The sequence below is a fragment of the Neomonachus schauinslandi genome, chromosome 3 (genome assembly GCF_002201575.2).
Source record: "Neomonachus schauinslandi chromosome 3, ASM220157v2, whole genome shotgun sequence".
NCBI classification, from domain to species: Eukaryota; Metazoa; Chordata; class Mammalia; order Carnivora; family Phocidae; genus Neomonachus; species Neomonachus schauinslandi.
Genome location: NC_058405.1, coordinates 42,047,591 through 42,069,393, shown reverse-complemented (window position 1 = coordinate 42,069,393; position 21,803 = coordinate 42,047,591). Strand labels below are relative to the sequence as shown.

Genomic DNA, 21,803 nt, shown 5'->3' with positions numbered 1-21,803 from the left:
CACTTTGGGGCATATATGCCAAAATTGAAAACAGGGACTCACACAGATACTTTTTCTTTAATTTTATTTTATTATGTTATGTTAATCACTATACATTACATCATTAGTTTTTGATGTAGTGTTCCATGATTCATTGTTTGCGTATAACACCCAGTGCTCCATTCAATACGTGCCCTCTTTAATACCCATCACCAGGCCTACCCATCCCCCTACTCCCCTCCCCTCTAGAACCCTCAGTTTGTTTCTCAGAGTCTATAGTCTCTCATGGTTTGTCTCCCCCTCCGATTTCCCCCACTTCATTTTTCCCTTCCTACTATCTTCTTTTTTTTTTTTTTTAACATATAATGTATTATTTGTTTCAGAGGTACAGGTCTGTGATTCAACAGTCTTACACAATTCACAGTGCTCACCATAGCACATAACCTCCCCAATGTCTATCACCAAGCCGCCCCATCCCTCCCACCTCCCACCTCTCCAGCAACCCGCAGTTTGTTTCCTGAGATTAAGAATTCCTCGTATCAGTGAGTTCATATGATACATGTCTTTCTCTGACTTATTTCGCTTAGCATAATACCCTCTAGTTCCATCCATGTCATTGCAAATGGCAAGATTTCATTTTCTTTTGGATGGCTGCGTAATATTCCATTGTATATATATACCACATCTTCTACGACCCAGCAATTGCACTACTGGGTATTCACCCCAAAGATACAAATGTAGTGATCCGAAGGGGTACGTGCACCCCACTGTTTATAAGCAGCAATGTCCACAATAACCAAACTATGGAAAGAGCCAAGATGTCCATCAACAGATGAATGGATAAAGAATATGTGGTATATATACACACAGATACTTTTATAACTGTATTCATAACAACATTATTCAGAAAATTCAGAAAGTGGAAAGGAAGCAACCCAAGTGTCCATTGAATGATAAATGAATAAATAAAATGTGGTACGTACTCTCAATGAAATATTCAGTCTTAAAAAGGAAGGAAATTCTAATTCATGCTACAATATGGATAAACCTTGAAGACTTAAAATAAGTGAAGTAAGTCAGCCACTAAAAGATAAACATTGTATGATTTTCCTTGTAGGGGGTTCTTAGAGTGGTCAAATTCATAGATACAAAGAGTAGAATAGAAGTTACTCTGGGCTAAATGGAAAGGGAAATAAGTTACTGCTTAAAGGATACAGAGTGTCTATTTGGGATGATAAAAAATTAATTGAAAAAGATAGTGGTAATGGTCACACAACATTGTTCATGTGCTTAATGTTACTAAATTGTATACTTATAAATGGTTAAAATGGTAGATATTATGTTATTTTACCACAATTAAAAAATGGAAACAGGAGGTGCCTGGGTGGCTCAGTTGGTTAAGCATCTGCCTTCAGCTCAGGTCATGATCTCAGGGTCCTGGGATGGAGCCCTGTGTAGGGCTCCCTGCTCAGTAGGGAGTCAGTTTCTCCCTCTCCCTCTGCCCCTCCCCCCCCCATGCTCTCTCTCTCTCTCTCTCAAATAAAAAATAAAATCTTTTTAAAAATGGAAATGAATATGAGTTTATTACAGGGCCTCTTTATGACAGGAGGACTAAAGAAGGTATTATATAAGCTAGACAATAAAACATTTTAGAAGAGAGGAAGTGAATCAACAAGGAAGTTTATGTGGGGAAGGAAAATATGTAACGAAACAGTGATAAGTGTGATTTGAAATATGTGAGAAGTGTCAGAATATACTATGGAATCAATTCTACAGATAATGAGAGGAAGCTGAACCACATAGCTTTAATTGTTGGATAGAATGCTCACTGGGGCACCTGGGTGGCTCAGTCGGTTAAGAGCCTGCCTTCGGCTCCAGTCATGATCCCAGGGTCCTGGGATCGAGCTCCATGTTGTGTTCCCTGCTCAGCGGGGAGTCTGCTTCTCCCTCTCCTCCACCCCGCCGTCCCTGCTCATGTTCTCTCTCTCATTCATTCTCTCTCTCAAATAAATAATAATAAAAAAGAATGCTCACAATAGTACATTTATTTGTTTGCTTGATATTGTCCTTTGATTTTGCATAAATGTTTTCTACACTATATGCTTTAGTATATTTAATAATAAGGTATACATTCAGTCAGTATTTAGCAACTGTTTCTTTGTGTCTTTCTTTCTTTCTTTCTTTCTCTTTTTCTTTCTTTCTTTCTTTCTTTCTTTCTTTCTTTCTTTCTTTCTTTCTTTCTTTCTTTGTTTTGATGACATTTCTCTACTTCTCTGAGATCAGAAGCAGTAATCAGGAATCAGGGCAGAGATACTTGGTATTTGGAGGACAGGGTCCTTTTTGTGCACCCTGGCTCCCACAAGCTCTGTGGCCAAGCTGCTTCTGGAACACTTGCTGAGCTGCTACTATGGCTAGAGGGGTTCAGGATGGGTAGGTGCTACTGTGCTAAGAGCTGAAATTGAAATTAACTTCTGTTTACCATACAAGCCTTCTCCTGGAAATTCTAAGCCTTCAGTAGACTCAGGTTCTAATAGAGTTACATTAGGCAGATTCTGCCATTGCAATGTTATCTCAGGAGGGAGACATTCCTGGTGCTTCCTACTCTGCCATTTTCACAGAGAATTATATATGTAATTTTTGTTATGGGGGAGGGGCAGAGGGGGAGGGAGAATATGAATATATATAATTATATATAACTATAATTATATATATATATATCACATATACACACATATACGCACATACATATATGTGTGTGCATGTATACATGTATGTATCCATATATGGCATATACATATATGTATGTGTGTGTGTACAGAAAGATCTATATATGTATGCAGGTATGTATATATAAGGTATACATTAATATATATATATAAGATATCTTTAAACTGCTAATGGTAATTTAGAGAGTGAGGGGAAATTTGGAAGAATATAATATAGATCCTAAAATTTCTTGAAATGTAAGTCAATCAAGTAGTACATTCTATATGTGGGATACATATTTTCTAACAGCTAGAAGAAATGAGATAATTTGGCAATATGTCGATGAATTTAGGTCATGAAAATCCAGGATTATTTATTAAATATTTGAATTTGGGTTTGTATTTGTATGTAACCCTCTGATTATGTATTGTTATAATCAAGTTGATCAAAGAAGAGGCACCTAACTATAAGTGGAGATCATTTTATGATGCATTTTTATTTTTGTCCTTGGGGAATATGATGGTGTGTTTCCACATACTGAATTTCCAGCTTCCATATAAATTTCCTTATTATTGCTGGATAACTTTTGTTTGTTGCTTTCCCTCCTTTTTTTGAGTATTTATTTTATGCTAACATTTTTACAGCCTATTGAATGACTATCAACACATAGGTCAGTTAAACGTGTCCATAGAGCACAGAATATGCTGCTAGAAAATATTTTGGAGATGTGCCTAGTCACTATTTACATTGGCACTTGCAGTCTGCAGTATAATCAAAATGAGTTAATGTAATGTTGTACTAAGTAAGCAGGTGGCTTAATTTTGCAGGAATTAAGTAGTCAGTAAAATAGGGAATTTGAATTTGGTCCATAAGCACAGGAGTTGCTTTAGTTTAGCAATGTTGCCAAACTTGGAAAGGACAGCAGGATTTGTGTGTGTGTGTGTACATAAATGAATATGAATATGAACTTGTTAGAAAATCTCTCAATATTGGAAAACAGATCATATCTTGATGATTGAAAGAAATGCTAATATTACTATGGAATTTTTTTCTTCCATCAGATGAAACAAATTGAAAATATAGATTCAAAAATGTTTTAAGTACATTCATATATTTTATTTATAATTTTATCTCTAATAGAATATATAGTAAAGGTATATCTCAACAATTGACTTTACTATAAGACTAAAAAATATATATTAGACTGATGCTTATATGCATGATGAAATGTGTACTTTATATGCCTCATCTTATTTATTTTTTCCAACATCTTTATAAAATACTAACTCTTAATTTATTATGGGGAAAGTACAATGTGTTTAGTTGAAGCAGTGTAGTCAAAATCAAGTACCTAATAAATTGTCCAGCTAGGATTTCAAGGCAGTCTTTCTTATATCAAGGTTATGTGCTTGAAAAATTGCTAATGCTCCCATTTACTTAAGGAAAAACATCAAGGGGATGGATGAAGGTTGAGGAGGGCAGTGCTTACTTCTGTTGACCTGGAAGAATTTGCTGAAGTAACATTTACATTTAGAAAAAAAGGAGCATTATATTTCTAAGCTGAGATGGGGAGGGAGCAATAGAGAATATTATGAACAGAGAAATTATTATAAGCAGAGATATGCAGGTTCATAGTTTTTTAGGAGACATGCCACACAGTCCAAACATATTTTGTAAGGTAATTTAGAGTCAGAATGTTAAGGGCTTTCATTGAACTTATAAGATGAAACTTGAATTGTATCATATAGGAAATTACAAGGGATTTAGTAAAGGAAAATAGACTCCCCATCATAAATCATAATTTCATAATCTGTTCTGTTTGAAGTACGATAAAATGTTATATATAATATATATATATATATACACACACATATATATATATCCATAGTATATATGTTGATTTATTTACCCCACAAGATTTCAGTTACATTGGATTCAAGCAATTGCATTAATTTGGATGTTGTTTTATTAAGGGCGGTGTTGAGACTTTGTGTCAATTAAGTCCACTCACATATATGTTTTTTCCCCTTCACATCTTTGCTACAAGAGACCCATCTATCCTATGTTTATAGCACTATAATCCAAATTGTTCTTTTAATTCTACATCTCAATCATTTTTATAATTTATTATTTTCTAGAAGGAACTAAAATGAAAATCCAGCAAGTTAAAAAGGTCAAAGGCTGGGCACCTGGGTGGCTCAGTCGTTAAGCGTCTGCCTTCGGCTCGGGTCATGGTCCCGGGGTCCTGGGATCGAGCCCCGCATCGGGCTCTCTGCTCAGCGGGGAGCCTGCTTCTTCTTCTCCCTCTCCCACTCCCCCTGCTTGTGTTCCCTCTCGCCATGTCTCTCTCTTTCAAATAAATAAATAAAATCTTAAAAAAAAAAAAAAGGTCAAAGGCTTTTGAGTCAGAATTTGTTACGATTCTTGCCTAAGCCCACACTTTGAACAAGATAGTTAACTCTCCAAAATATCCATTTATTATCTATCAAGTAGTGGGGAATTTAGTTCTAATACATGATGTTGCTGTGAGAACAATGTAAGAAGGAGAACACACAGCATTAGTTTCTTTCTTTCTTTCTTTCTTTTTTTTTTTTAAGGATTATTAGTTTCTATCTTTCCACTGTGCTTACTCCTGGTCATTATTTTGAACTGGAATCAACAATCATTGAGTTTGGCTAGAACATACTGCACCACATGTAGCAGCTTAATTTGGGTTTGATCTAGATAGTCAAGGCCAAATATGAGGTTTTGTTAGATCAAGGTCATAAACAGAGCTTGAATCATTATTTAAAGCCTCTCCCATCATTGGTAATATAGTTACGGGGTTTCAGAGGCATAGTGTTCATCAAGGTACAGTTTGATAGTAGTATCAAAGTGTGTCGGTGTTGTTCTCAATTTTCAATTCCTTTCAGGTACTCCAAAACCAGTCTTTGAAAAGGAATAGGGCTTTAGCTTCCCAAACTGTACTGAATACTGAACTCATGTAGTGAACTTCTAAAACTATGGAATGACAAGCCCGTATCAATTAAATCTGTATGTCTGCAAGTAAAATCCAAGAATAAATATCAATATTTTTTTTTAAATTTTATTTATTCATTTGAGAGAAAGAGAGCACACAGGTGGGGGCAGAGCAGAGGGAGAAGCAGACTCTCTGTTCAGCAGGGAGCCTGACACAGGGCTCCATTCCAGGACCCTGAGATCATGACCTGAGAGCCAAAGGCAGATGCTTAACTGACTGAGCCAACCAGGAACCCCTCAATATTTTAGAGACCCCTCTCTCCCTCCTCCTCCTGGTGATCCCACTGTACAGCAAAGTTTAAGAATCACTGGCTTTGGGTTATGTTCTCTTTCAATTTGAGGTTCAAACTAAGATTTTTATATGTAGCCCAAAAACCAAATTAAATTTAGTCAAGCAATAAAATAAACAAAAATGATCTAGTTATTTAGTTTTAATTATCAGCTTTTGATAAAGATTATAAATTGTCTTCAAACATTTGCAAGTGTGATTATTTATTGTCTAATGTGTGAAATAACATAAATCTTACATTACTGCATTTCTATAATTGTAAACACAAATTTTTAGCTTTCAGAGTTTGGCTTCAAAAATGGAGAAGGGGCGTAAGTGGCAGAAATTTAATGCAGATATCTAAGGATTCTCTCCCTGTCAGTTTTCTCATTGAAGATGCAATGTTTCCTGGGTTTTATTCTTCCATCAAATCCAACAGAAGGCATGATGACATATAATCATCACCGTTCAGCTTAAATGGCTTTTAACTGCATTCAGCAGGACTTTCTATTAGAACTTGTGTACTAAACTCCATTATCAAGTAGATATTACCAGAAATTGTTATCACTAACTCAAGTTGTATTATTTTGTGAATTCTAGTATATCTCATTTTATGATACTTGATTCCACTTAAATTATTTTCTTCTCTTGAAACATTTCTCTAACACTACCATCACTTTGTTGTCAACTGTAACAGCCTTGTTCATTACACATATTATTGCAATTTGTCATTATTTAGGTAGCATTTACTATTGCTGAAGAATTACAAGTTTTACCCTTATCACTTAGTTTTATAAGCTATATGTGTATATAAGTCATATATATATAAGCTTCTTTGGCATGTCATACAGTTTCTCTTCACTCAATGAGCTGTTGACAAGATGTAGACACTGTGTCAGGAAATAGATCTATCACACAAAATAACCCAATTGCCTGCTTAATGATAAACAAGCTGAAGAAAAAATAGTGAAAGCATAGCTCAAGTAATCATGCCCAATCATGATTGTTATGTAGGATGCCTTTTTATAAGAGTGCTAAGTGGTTTTCTTTCTCCCTTTTTTTTCTTTTTATAGTATGATGTCAGTATACATATGCTATTAGAAAAAATTTACCATACATATTACTCTAGCAATATGCATTTATTAATTATTTGCAATAAGGACCAAGAATAATAGCATGATGACATAATAATCTAACTATATCCTATATTTTATTTTATATAACTTATATTGTATAAGAATTTAAGCCCAGTCACAATGTTGCCATCAAACACCACTGGCAAAATATAAGCTCATAATACAGCTTGGATAAATAATTAAAATTTACTATCAAGTTAATTTGAAAAAGCACTTGCACAGTCAGATCATGCTGGTTTTATGAACTGTTTATGCAGCAGTGGGGGAACTTTACAAAATCTATGTACATTCTGAATAAAAACATTAAGTATTCATGAAGTTATTGTGTGGTGTGTCTGGCAATTCAGTATGCATACATTTATGTGAATATATAAATTGAACTCAGTGGTTTAAATATAAAACAAATATTGCTTACTATTTACAAAAGAACAGTTGATGCAAATACTAGAAAATTTAAGTTTTTAAAAGTAACCAGATGTAGAAAAAAATTGATGGCATATACTACACAATAATTCTAGGAGGTTACTAATTTCCCAATATTTTTACAAGAAGAAATCCTTCAATTTAATTTATTCTTGTTGCTTTTTGGTGCTCAGTGTAATCCAGTAACTGTCTGAAAAATATGCATGTAATTCTTAACTGATTGTTGATGCATAGCCAAAAATGTATATTCACATGAAACAAATTCCTGCATTTTAAAATCATGTCTTAACAAAATCATGTCCTATGCATTATCCATAAACAACACTTTTGGAAAATTCAGACTTAATCTTTTCTGTTTAAAGTTGATCCAAACCTCTTTCTGCATTTTCAGACTTCATTTATATTATACTTATTGTCTACAGAAGCATTGAGATTTTTGAGATTCTCCAAATACTTTCTCTTCATTACTCACGTCTTCCTGAGTGACAAATTTCAGAGATTCACATAATAACGTCTTAAACTTCTCTTTGTTCCTATATCATTTACCACTTTGCATAGTGCCTGATGGGATGAGGTATGCATTCTATATTGTTTTCAAAGTAATACCAACCCCTACACACATCACCCATCAATCTGAATTAAGTCACTATAGCATCTCCTGTGATCTAAATGAATTTTTAACCTATTACTAACACTACTACTGCAAGGCTAATATAGATTACAGTTTCAAGTCAAAATAATTTTATGCCAAAATTACTTTCCATTCTACTTCTTTAATAACTCTTTGAGATTACTAGAATCACTCTCTGTGGAGAAGTGATTCTTGTAGCATCTATAGAAGTTGAATCCATCACTTTAATTTTATTCGCGTAAAGTATGATCCACTCAGATAACAAGGCAATAATATAAAGTGTGCTACAACAAAAAGTATGATATGCAGAAAAAGTATTACCTCAGTGACTAGTGCTGGCCACTTGTTATCAGTTTGTTCCAACCACTGTTCATAGTATTGACTTCAGTTTTCTGTATCATTGAGACAATTTGTTAAAGTATCTTTCTTTATCTTAATGCTAATAGAGAAGCTCAGGCATTTCTGCTAAACAACTACTAGATCCATTTTTGTTTTTCTTGTTTGTTTTTGAGAGAAAAATCTCCTTTCAAACCCATTAAAAATGATATGAAGATGTTTATCAGAAGAAAATACAACGTTCGGTTACTATCAACTTAATTATTCAATCCTTCTGGGTACATTTAAATCCTTGTATAAAACTTGTAATGAAAGGTTGTGACTGGTAAATTTGATAACCTCATAAATGAGAATTCTAGTAAAGCCTTTTTATAATTGGAGAAAACATTTTAATTAAATAATTTGTAAACTTTTTTGAAAATTCAAAAACAAAACTAGTATAAGGAAATTCAATATGTTGTTAACAAGTTATCCTCATCACAAGGACCCTGATAAAAGGGAGACAAGAGAGTCTGAGATGAAGAGGGGACAGGATGGTCGAAGCAGTGGTGAGAGAGATTTGAAGATATTGCATGGTTGACCTTGAAAATGGAGGAAGGGATTTATGAGCGAAGGATGCAGGAGGCCTTTGAAGTCTGGAAAAGATAAGAAAAGAAGCTCTCTCTTAGGGTTTCCACAACATAGCCTGCCAATACATGGACTTTAGGTGTTTTGACCTCTATAATTCAAAGATACTAACTTTGTGTTGTTTTAAGTCACGAAGCTTATAGTTTGTTACAGCAACAATAGAAAATTAATACCCTGAAAAAGCATTTTGCCATTGTTTATAAGGTGAGAAATAAATTTGTTTAAAAGGTTTTATTTATAATTCTAGCTTTTACTTAGCATTTTCTATGAGCCATTTCTGTGTGAATCACATATCTCAATATTCCATAAACAAAGAGATAAAATTTACCCAGGTTTCCTTTTTGTAGCAGTTTGTTCTAATACCAATTAATAGAACTGAAATACAGTTTGTTATTTAAATATGTTTATTATGTTTACTTTTTATAATTGAAATAGGATAAAAGTGCCTCTTTATTAGACAGATGTTTAGTTGTTTTAATTACTCTTGGGTCTTAGTTAGAAAACCTAATCCTGACCCTAATCATAAATATTCTTGGTGGTATGGTGAGCTTTTATCAGTGACTTTTAAACATTCCTCAAATTCTGCAATTCTCAGATTTTTACAAGATAAACAATTATTTTCAGTCTCAATTTAGTATATTAAAATTTGATCTCAGAAACTATTAAGAGTATTCGTTAATGCTCTTTACCGTATAAGCCCTGCACCCTTCCTTCTGGGAACATAATGGGATTGTATTCCCCAACTCTTTTGAAGATAAGCATGGTCATTCCATTGGCCAATAAAAAGTGAGAATAAGAAATAGCTGTCTGTATACTATTGAAACTTTAAGTGCCAGTACACATCTCCCTGTCTAGACACAGGTGAATACTTGCGTGGACATGGGGCCTCCATTAGTCTCCATTCCTTTGTCACCTGCCTGTCCCTTTTTAGGCATGTGGTGTAAACAAGAAATAAACTTTGGTGTTTTTGGCCAATGAGATATTGGGTTATATTTTATAAACTACAACATTACAATCTAACCTGATTGATATATTATCACCTACAAATACCAAAACTAATTTCAATGATAAAAAAACTACAGCATACTTAATCACTATGTTTTTTATTTTTACTCTCATTGGTTTTGTCCACCATCATTATGAGATCTATATTCAATTTTGGGGATAGGGTGATAAATAGCTGTATCCTGATTATCTATAAATACAGATTCTCTAGAAAGGAATACATTTTAAATAATTCCTAAAATCAACTCAATTTCTGTTCATAAATTTAATTTCCTGCCTAAAAATTATATCCCCAGGGCATACCAGCTTGATAATAAGTTTGGTTCAGCCAGTGTGCCACACAGGTTTGCTCTTGGATTTGACCTAAGGAACTTGCAAGGAGAAAATATCTGCTTGATCTTCAAATGCAAAAGTGTAAATTTTAAAGTTATTTGAAAGGAGAAAATTTGAAAAGAATTTTATTGGAATAAGAATCTGATCTTTCTCCTTGTTTACAACCTTATTCTATTCTTAAATTTTTGTCAAGCTATGGAGCCCCCACAATATTAAATTCTCTCCATCATATTCAGTGATTTAATGTTTTACCTTTGAATGCTTCATTTCTACAACAGGTGAGTAATGTGTGAGCCTCGGGCAAAGCTCTAGCTTCCTTCTTTCCAAACTACTTTACCATTTCCCACTCTCCAAATACACTGAAACACACAATCTCTTGTTCACACACACACATACATACACATATACACATAGACAAATTTATGACTATACACATATAAATTTATGACTATCTCCATTTGTCATTAAGAATTTTATATGATGCCGCAAAAGAAGCTCCAGTTGAATATTATATAGATAATAATACTTAACTGAAATGGTCGATTATATGCTCTTATATTTTTATATATAAGAATGCTCTTCTTATATATAAAAATGCTCTTCTTTTATGCTCTTATGTTTTAATATACATAAAATTTACAATATTGTTCTAAGATTACCTAAAACAAACTAAATTTTTTAACCATTTTGGGGTCTTACAACATACACTCATCCCATCTACATAGGAAAAAAAAATCATGTCAGTTTATGACATAACGGTTTTCCCACTTCATTCTTACTAATTTGCACAGTTCCAAATCTTCATTTCCCACACTAAATGTTTCTTGTCAAATTATATTTTTGATCTTGCACTGGTCCACCTACTCCCCACGTCACGTGTCCATCCACTTCCCATCATCACTGAGTAATGATGTCAGAAGTTCCAATGTGGATTTATTTTAGAGTAGTTTTATTGTGCTGTAACTCACATGCCAAACTATACACCTTTTAAAAGTGTACAATTCAGGGCGCACCTAGGTGACTCAGTTGGTTAAGCGTAAGGTCTTGATTTCGGCTTAGGTCCTGAGACAGAGCCCTGAAGCTGGGCTCCGGGCTGGGTGTGGAGCCTGCTTAAGACTCTCCTGTCCCTCAGCCCCTCCCCGCTGTTCTCATACATGCCTTCCTGCTCTCTCTCTCTCCCCCTAAAAAAAAAAAAAAAAAGGACATTTCAGTGGTTTTTAGTGAGTTTGTGTGATAATCATTACTATCTAACTTTAGAACGTTTTATCATTTTCCCTAAAAGCCCCATACACATTAGTACTCATTTCCCATCACAGTAGCTCCCCACCCTTCACAGCTTGCTTTTTGTGGTTTTAGTTACCTGAGATCAACAGTGATTCTGAAGCAGATGACTCTTCTGACATATGGTCAGTAGGTCAGTAGCATCACAGTGCATGTATCATTCCCTCACTTTATCTCATCATATAGGCCCTTTGTCATCTCACATCATCACAGGAAGGGTGAATACAGTAAAATATGATTATTTTGAGAAAGATTACATTCACATAACTTTTAACACAGTATATTGCTAAAATTGTTATATTTTATTACTATTGATGTTAATCTCTTGCTCTGCTTCACTTATTAATTAAACTTTATCATTGGTATGTATGTACATGAAATAAGAGTATCTGTAGGGCTCGGTACATCCGTGGTTTCAGGTATCCATTGGGGGTCTTGGAACGTATCCCCCATGGATAAGGGCGCAGTACTGTACTCTCTTGCAAACCAGCCTTTGCAACCACTAATCTACTCTCTCTTTGGATTTGTCTATCCTAGACCTTTCACATAAAAGAACTCATGGGCAACTGTAAAATTGAAAGGAAGTAGGCAAATACACTAGGTACTTAAAAGCAAGTTCATACTATAGTAAAAAAAAAGTTTAAAAAATTAACAAAACATTAGTGTTCCACTTATAATAGACTTTACCTACATAAACAGTTGATTCCATTTATATTTTCTGTTCTGCAACCTGAAGTCTTTAAAATAAGAAATAATTCCAGACATTAAATCAATGAGAAGAAAAGATTCTGTATGAATAGGTAAGGACACAGATTTTACTAAACCTTAAAGTCTATAATAATTAACTTATCAGTTATTGTGGTAGACTTTAATGGAACAGTTATAGAACTAAATACTTCCATGGGACAACTAATGGGAGATAGATCTTTTGATAGTCCTTATAACAAATTTCATACAATATTCAAATACTATCATGTGATTTTTCCTATGATAAACTATTGCTATTTAGGCTTAGCAGAATTTAATTTTGTCTTTTCCAATTTATTCATATATATTTTAATAAAACAAAGAGATAACTTTCTAGGAATGTTTAAAAGGAAAGACATTGGAATTTTAACCCAAAGATTAATTTATATTTTTAAATGATTAGAATTAGTTATTTGGAAAACTGGCTACATAGAATCATTCTTTACAGTGCTCTGCATAATGATGCAATAAACAATAAAAATCACATATGAAGTAAAATATTATATTTACTCTGTTTATTCTGAGTTATCCATCATGAAGTTTGAATATTTTGTAAGAAGAAAAAACTTTCAGAGAAGTCTTAGTTTCACAAAAAAAGTTAACAGGAAAATTATGCTTTTCTGATGAGTTGAGTAATATGAATAAGTTATTTGCCCTTAAAGTAGCAGAAAGAATTAATTTTTGAGCACAATGAAATTAAAGGGTTTTAGTTTGCCTGATCTGAACAAAGTAAGATAAATTTTTAATACAGTGAATTAATTAGGCACGTAATGAGAAATAGAATATATAATATTTCTAATTCCGATAAATAGTAAAATAGCCCAGATCCTAAAAGAAATAAATATCATTCATCATAGACATACCTTAAATTATGTTTATTGGAAAATATTAATGGCAACAGATATAACAGAATGTTAGATGAATTCTATTACTGATTTAGTTTCAAGAAATTACAGGATCATTTTGACCCTCATCTGTAACTTTCTGTGGAGTTAATCTTAGGACATTACTCATTTTTGAAGGTGTTAATGTACCATAAAGGATTTGTATTATCATTAGACATACTATCTATGCCAGGTGTTACATGTTCTCTGCATCTGCCCTGAAGTTCATTTAACAGCTTATAAATCTTTATGTCCATATGATGTGTTTCTGTGATCACTTGCATCCTTAAAAAGTTTCTGAAACATATAAAATTGTTATTTTTAAACTTTTTTTACATAACACAATACTTATGGATTAATTTTAATACTTTGGTTTTCATAATATTTAGTTTCGTTGTTTGAGCAACTTTCAGTATATATGCATATACGTATATGAAGAATATAGTATGTTAACATGCAATATGATACAGTGACTCAGGATCTAATCCTTGGAGTTAAAAACACTTTATGTCTCCCAGACTCAGTATCCTAATCTACAGACCATTCTATTTGAGCTGGATGATTTATAAGCAGTAGCATTTTGGGGGGAAATTTTTGGTTTTATTATCATTACTAAATTGCATACTATTAGGTCACATAAAATGATGAATGATGTTTTATTTCATATATTAAATAGATTCTTTAGCCAATCACAGATACACTCTACAAAAATATATTTATTTTATTTACATTTATTTTACATTTCATATCTTATGACAAGTATACTTAGATATACATCTTTTTGTGCCAATTGAGTAGAATTTGTATTAACCAGTTAAAGAAATCGAGTCAAAGAAATTTTTATAGAATTTGATCACTTAACTACTTGAGCAAGAGGCTAAGGAAAATATTTAATTAAAACTTTTTCTAAATAAAATTATGTCAAAGACAGGCTAACATCTATATCTAAAGATACAAAACAATTTGACAAATCCTATTTTTTGACAAATCCTACTTTAAAATAAAAGACAGATACTGAATTTTAGTCTTTATAATTTATTAATTTGTTAACAATCCTTTAAAATCTGTTTCATAACCCATTGTAAGAGTTAAGCAGTTTTCTCATAATACAGTAATTTTTGTAGTTGCCTGGCATGCTTATTGAAAAAACACATTTCTGGGGGCGCCTGGGTGGCTCAGTCGTTAAGCGTCTGCCTTGGGCTCAGGTCATGATCCCAGGGTCCTGGGATCAAGCCCTGCATCGGGCTCCCTGTTCCGCGGGAAGCCTGCTTCTCCCTCTCCCACTCCCCCTGCTTGTGTTCCCTCTCTCTCTGTGTATCTGTCAAATGAATAAATAAAATCTTTAAAAAAAAAAAAAGAAAAAACACATTTCTGGATACCACAGTATACCCACTGAATCAGAATTATTAAGGACATTTGACAATTCTCTTCCCTATCTCCCTTCCACTTTCCCTTTTTCCTTCCCTCCCCCTCTGACCCTCTCTTTCTCTTTTTTTCTTTCCTTCTCTCCTTTTTCTTTCTTTCTACAAAATAACTCTGTGGTTCTTAACCAACAACAATATTTAGGAAAACTGCAGATTTAACATTGGAATGTTTAGAGTTTAGACAATAACATCTGGCTTTATGTAGTACATTTAATTAGTTAGAAAAAGTTGTATACATCTTTGGGCCATGGCCCATAACACTTTAAAAAATTGTCTATCTTTATCTTATATTGATGATTACAATAGACTCATTTTAAGACTGTAGCTCGACTTTTTTACAAGTATAGCAGGCATTCAGAAACATGTTATTCACTGACTCTACTTTTCCATCAGATTTTTAAAATTACAAATAAGACACAGAGCCTCAATATGGTAATATATTGTTTTAGCAGGTATCTAGATAAAATTGAGATGCAGTTTCTGTCCTTACTTTGTTAGGTATTTGTTTTTTACAGTATCACAAGGAGAAAATCAGGCATGATATCTCTCAGAAAACATTTAAGGAAAGCAACATTTCGGTATATATTTAAACTAGTATGAGTGAGTAGCATGTTTCTAGTGCTTTATGTATGTTTACTCATTTAATTCCTGCAATAACTCTATATGTAGAAACTAATGTCTGTTTGAAAGATGAGGGAACTGGGGTGCCTCATGCCTCTCTCTCAGTCTAATGTTGTCTGCATTGAAGATATCAGGAGAAATACGTGTAAAGTCTTTGGCCTTAATCTGTTTATCCCTGAGTCCTTTGATCATTTTGTTCAGAGTTTTTGTTAATCCCTTTTGTACCTATTTGGGATCTAGGAGCAGTAGTTTGTCCTGTTCCTTAAGGCTCCTGTCTGTCTCCTTCTTAATTATTGAATCTGCCGATTCCTTCTTAAGCCCATCTCTTTCTTGTAATATCTTGCTCAACATATTCAGTAACAACTGGCACATATTTTTAACCTTCTGTTTTCCAACTTTTTCCCTTAAAGCTCCCGACTGAGTGAAGAAACAATGTCGTTTTTTTTTTTTCTACTTAGAACATACAGCAGTATTACTAAATATTTTTCTCACTACCTGATACAGATAATCATCTTCAACATTCAAGAATAATTTTTTCACAGATGTCCTCTTAGATACTAGGCCAAGTGTTACTGCTTTTGAGAGCTGCACCCTTCTTTTGGTCTAATTTCTTTATTGCTTTTACCTATATTTTACATGACGGAACTGGCCTTATGACTCAATCCAAATTCACTAGAAGCTAGGAAATTTAGAGGAATGGATGGGAATTCTCTGAGCACTAAGAGTATTATCCACACTACATTATCATGCTTTCTTTTTTAACTTCTTTCTTTTTCCTTCCTCAATAACGGAAGAATAAAAGAAAGAGCAGGACAGAAGAGAGAATCAAATCTGCTTAAGAATGAAGACTGGAGGGCACCTGGGTGGCTCAGTCGTTAAGCGTCTGCCTTTGGCTCAGGTCATGATCCCAGGGTCCTGGGATCGAGTCCCACATCGGGCTCCCTGCTCTGCGGGAAGCCTGCTTCTCCCTCTCCCACTCCCCCGCTTGTGTTCCTGCTCTCGCTATCTCTCTCTCTGTCAAATTAATAAATAAAACCTTTAAAAAAAAAAAAAGAATGAAGACTGGATTCCCAAGGAAATGTTTTTAAGTTGGGGTTACTTAGGGGAAGTTGTGCAGAAGTAACAGAATGTAAGCTCAGACTTGAAAGATGAACATTTTCTCAGATAGAAAGGTTTGATAGAGTAATGATTTCCAAAATTCGTTCATCAAAATCTTGAGTTTCTTTTTTATAAATATAAACACCAGTTTCCATCCTAGATGCATGAAATGAGGCTTGCTAAATATAGTACCCTGCATTTTATGTTTGCTACAAATATAGTATCTCCATTTTATGCAGCTCTGTATATGGTGGAAAGAATGTTCTACTTCCCCCGGTTCACAACATGTTCTTTTTATACCATAGGAAGCTCAAATCAACTTTTAATGTAAAAACTTACCAGTTTGATCGCCACAATAGAATTCTAAATTTCATGAATCTATGTCACGATCTTTAATTGCTTTGTTTAATATCGTGACATTTTTAAGGTTTCAAATAATTTTTCATTACCAGGAAACGTCTATAAGGCTCATTACAGAAATCTGACTCATTCTTTGTGATTACTAAAATTAGTAATTCTAAGCTGGCACATAGATAATTTGGAGAAAATCGGTTTAAATAAATGTTTTCGTGATGTTTTAATTTGACTACATTAGCATCATATTACTAACACAAGTTACATAAGTTTCTTCAAAATTGAAAGTGTCTGTTTGGAAGTTAGATCTCCACTCAGGCAGGGTATCAGCATGAAACAGATGGCACAGTCAAATTAGAATACTTCAGGGAGTTTTTAATAAAGAGAATATTTATAAAAGTGTGAGCAGAGTATGGCATATCAGAAAGGGTGGTATGATTCTAAGGAGCTTATTATGGCAAAGCTATTACCACTTCTAGAACTAAAAGAAGGAAGGTAGGTTAGGGAGCATTTGCCAAAACCTAGGAGAAAAGGACAGATAGCTTATGAAGAGCAGCGACTTCTAGTCATGGAACACAACCAAACTAGGGTAACACTGTAGGGAGCCAGAGGAATGCATGCCCTCACTTTACTGTGCTGGTTGACCACCTTTCAGGGATCTCATTGGCTGACATAAAGCAGGAGCTAGAAAACAAGAAATCCAGTGATGGAGTACATATAGGCCAGCATTTTAGGGCAAGGAGTTAGGAGGAGAAGGATGAGGAATAAAGCTGGAGGGGCAAATGGACGATAGCCCAGTCTGAAATTAGACCAAAGGGAAAAATTAAGTTGGCTATTAAAAAAAAAAAAAAAAGAAGAATGAGAAATATTGACCACTTATTTTATGAATATTTTCATGACAACTCTTCTAGTTGATACTATTTGATGATTATCACTGACTGACAAATATGGCAAAGCTTTCTCTACAATGATCTGATCAAAGTTAACATAAAACTACAGGGTTTTTGGATTACTATTGCTGGAACCAGAGTTTCAATAAAATATCTATATGAAGTCTATTTGATATCTGGCTCGAATACAATAGAATTTCTTACTTGATAAAAACAGAATGCTTTAGAGAAAAAGATTAAATGTCATTAACAAAATTACTGAATTTGCTGAAATAAACTAGATTTTTATGTTTAGTATTTAAAAAAAAAAAATGAACTCCTAAAATTCTCATTAAAATTCCATGCAACAGAGTTGACTTTAATATATATAAACAAATATGTGATTTTTCTGCAAATGTTCTTTTCCCATATATTATATCAAATAAAATCTGATGTTGGGCCCAACCTATGAATATCAGTGGTGAATTAGTCTGCTTATACTCCCATAACAAAGTACCACAGACATCTTTTTTTTTAATTAATTAATTTTTTTGATGTAGTGTTCCATGATTCATTGTTTGCATATAACACCCAGTGCTCCATTTAATACATGCCCGCTTTAATACCCATCACCAGGCTAACCCATCCCCCCAGCCCCCTCCCCTCTAGAACCCTCAGTTTGTTTCTCAGAGTCCACAGTCTCTCATGAGTACCACAGACTTCTTAAATGATGGAAATTTATTCTTTGTTTTACATTGCTGGAGGCTAGAAATCTAAAATAAGGTGTCAGTAGGGTTGGTTTCTGGTGAAGACTCTCAGCTTCCAGACTGCTGCCCTTTCACTGTGTCTTCACATGGTCTTTCCTTTGTGTGCACATGCAGAGAGATTTCTGGTATCTCTTTCTCTTCTTGTAAGGACACCAGGCCTATTCGATTAGGGTCCCAACCTTATAGTCTCATTTAATTTTAATTCTCTCCTTAAAGGCCCTGTCTCCAAATACAGTCACACTGGGGCTTAGGGCATCAGCATATCAATTTTGAGTGAATACAATTCAGTCCATAATATATGGCATGTTATTAAGATGAGTATATTTGATTAGTTCAAAATCATGACTACTTCAGTCCATAAAGCTAATTAATAATGGTAATTAGTTTATTTTCATAAACATAAATTTTGAAATATGTGATAAGGAGTAAGTTTTAAAGTTACATATCAATCTTATCTTCCAATATATCTATTGATGTTATATGTTTTACAATTGATAAACTACATTTTTTATGAAGAAGGAACTATAAATAAAAAGGGTTTTTTTTAAGGATGCCTTTCAGTTTTAGGAACTTCAAAAATTACATAGCTGAAATTCCAAAACAGAATCGTAGAGTGATTTTTACTCCTCTTTTGAAAGAGTAACAGTTTAAGTACTCTTTACATTCTGTTATTGACAAAAGATAACTTTTGGCCAATCAGTGAGAGGTTTCTTTTTTAATCCTTGTTATTTGACAAAATTATTTTAATTTTTTATAACATTATGAGCTCTGCATTCCTATTAAAATTTCAGCTAGTAATATGCCCACCTGTGTTGGGTATTCATACAGAATATCAAGAATTAAAAAGCTAATTTTCTTTGGTTTTTCATTATGAGTCCAAATGTTACGTTGTCATTTATCATTGATTTTTTCTAAAGGCCATGATATTCTGTGAATCTACATTTCCCAATAAGAGTGACTTCAGTTGTTAAAATTATCACCAAGATTCTAGAGGTATTCAGTAATGGAAAGGTATTTTTTTCTAGCCATATCAATACATTTTACTTCTTAGATATGGTGCCAAAAGAATAAGTGACAAAAGAAAAAATTATATAAATTGGACTTCATCAACATTAAAAACTGTTGCGTTTTAAAGGACACCATCAAGTGAAAAGAAAATTCATAGAATGAGAGAACATACTTGCAAATTATATATCTGACAAGCAACTTGTATCCAGAAAGTATTTTAAAAAAACTTACAACTACAAAAAAAAGACAGATAGTCTAATTAAATTTGGTTAAGTGATTTGAATAGATATTTCTTCAAAAATACATATAAAGTACCATGAAAAATGCCCTAATTCATTAGCCATCTGAGAAAATAATATCACTTCACACTCTCTAGGATGACTGTGACCAAAAAGACATATAATAAAAAATGTTGGCCAAGAACTGGAGAAATTAGAACTCTCATGTGTTGCTGATGAAAATGTTAAATGATGCAGCTCTTTGAAAAACAGCCTGGCTGTTTATCAAAATGTTAAACATAAAGTTTCTATATGACTAATCAATTCAAATTCTAGGTATTTAGCCAATAGAAAATATATGTCCAAACAAAAACTTGTAATGAAAGTTAGTAGCATTCTTCATACCAGCCGAAGATTGTAAAGAGCCCACACGTCCATCAAAAAATGCATAAGCAAATGTGGTCTATCCATACAATGGAATATTACTCAACAGTTAAAAAAATGAAGTACTGATGCATAAAATACATGGATGAACCTTGAAAACATTATGCTAAGTGAAAGCTAGTCACAAAAGATTATATATTGTATGATTCTATTATATAAAATGTTCAGAATAAGCATATTCAAAGTGACAGTAGATAGAGCAGTGGTTGCTAGGGACTACGGTTAGGGGAATGGAAAGTGACTGCTAACAAGTATGGGATTCTTCTAGGGTGATGTATATTTTCTAAAATTAGATAGTTGAGATGACTGCACAGCTCCTTTGAGTATATTAGAAACTGAATTCTCACTTTAAATGGATGAATTCATGGCATGTGAATTTTATCTCAATAAAGCTGTTTTAAAATAATGACATATTAATGTTTAAATATCTCAGCTGTTTTTTGATGATGTCCTTATTAAACTATTGAAAATTAAATTCCGTTTTAGAGATATACCAATAGTATATACACTGATTAGAAGAAGAGCTTATTCGGGTACCTGGGTGGCTCAGTCGGTTAAGCATCTGCCTTTGGCTCAGGTCATGATCCCAGGGTCCTGGGATTGAGTCCTGCATCGGGCCCTGCTCAGCAGGGAGTCTGCTTCTCCTTCTACCCCTCCCCCCTTGCTTGTGATCTCTCTCTCTCAAATAAATAAGTAAAATCTTTTTTAAAAAAATTTTAAAAAAAGAAGAGGAGCTTATTCAAGAACATAATTCAAATCACTGTGTCTTAAAAACTTTATAAAGTCATATAACTTGAAAAGGCCAGTCTGTGGAGGTGATATAAATGGAGAAATGAGTTCTCTCCTGTTCAATCTCTTTTTGATATATCAGGTTCTAAACATAATTATTTTGGTTTTTTAGGAACTACACTAAGTATCTTAAGCTTCATATTATTTCTTTAAAAAAATAATCATAGATCAGTGTTCAAATGTGTGGTCTCTGAGTCCAATCCAAACACCAAAACAACTTTATAACTTTACAAGTTAATACCCAATTTATTTCTCAAATGCTTTTATAAAGTTATATTTCCAAAAACAGATTATGAGAATTCCCATTTTACTATACCACCACACCAATATTGAGCATTAGCATGCTTGGGCAACTATTTCTCAGTTCCATTACCTGTAAAATGAGAGTTAACACTATAAAACATCTTCTCTCCAGTAATGTCTGGAATATGGGAAGCACTATTCTTAGTAAGTCAACCAGTTGTCATTAGACTCTGTCTTAATTTTAGTAGTAGTATTTTTAGTAGTCTAGTAGTATTTTTTATTTTTTTAAGATTTTATTTATTTGAGAGAGAGAGAGCATGAGCAGCGGGGAGGAGCAGAGGGAGAGGGAGAAGCAGAGTCCCTGCTGAGCAGGAAGCCTGACACAGGAGCTTGATCCCAGGACCCTAAGATCATGACCTGAGTGGAAGGCAGATGCTTAACCGACTGAGCCACCCAGGCACCTCTAGTAGTATTTTTAGCATTATTACTATTAGTAGTAGAATTAGTAAATACGATTCTCTTGTATGATTCAACAAATTAACATTGATTGCAATTTAACAACATAATAGGTTTTGAATATAGCCAATTTACCCC

General features: G+C 33.5%; 1 pseudogene; it reads right to left on the bottom strand.

Annotated features, from left to right (window-relative positions):
* LOC110587653 overlaps nucleotides 1-21,803 on the bottom strand; it is a 37,399-nt pseudogene that overhangs the window by 1,580 nt on the left and 14,016 nt on the right.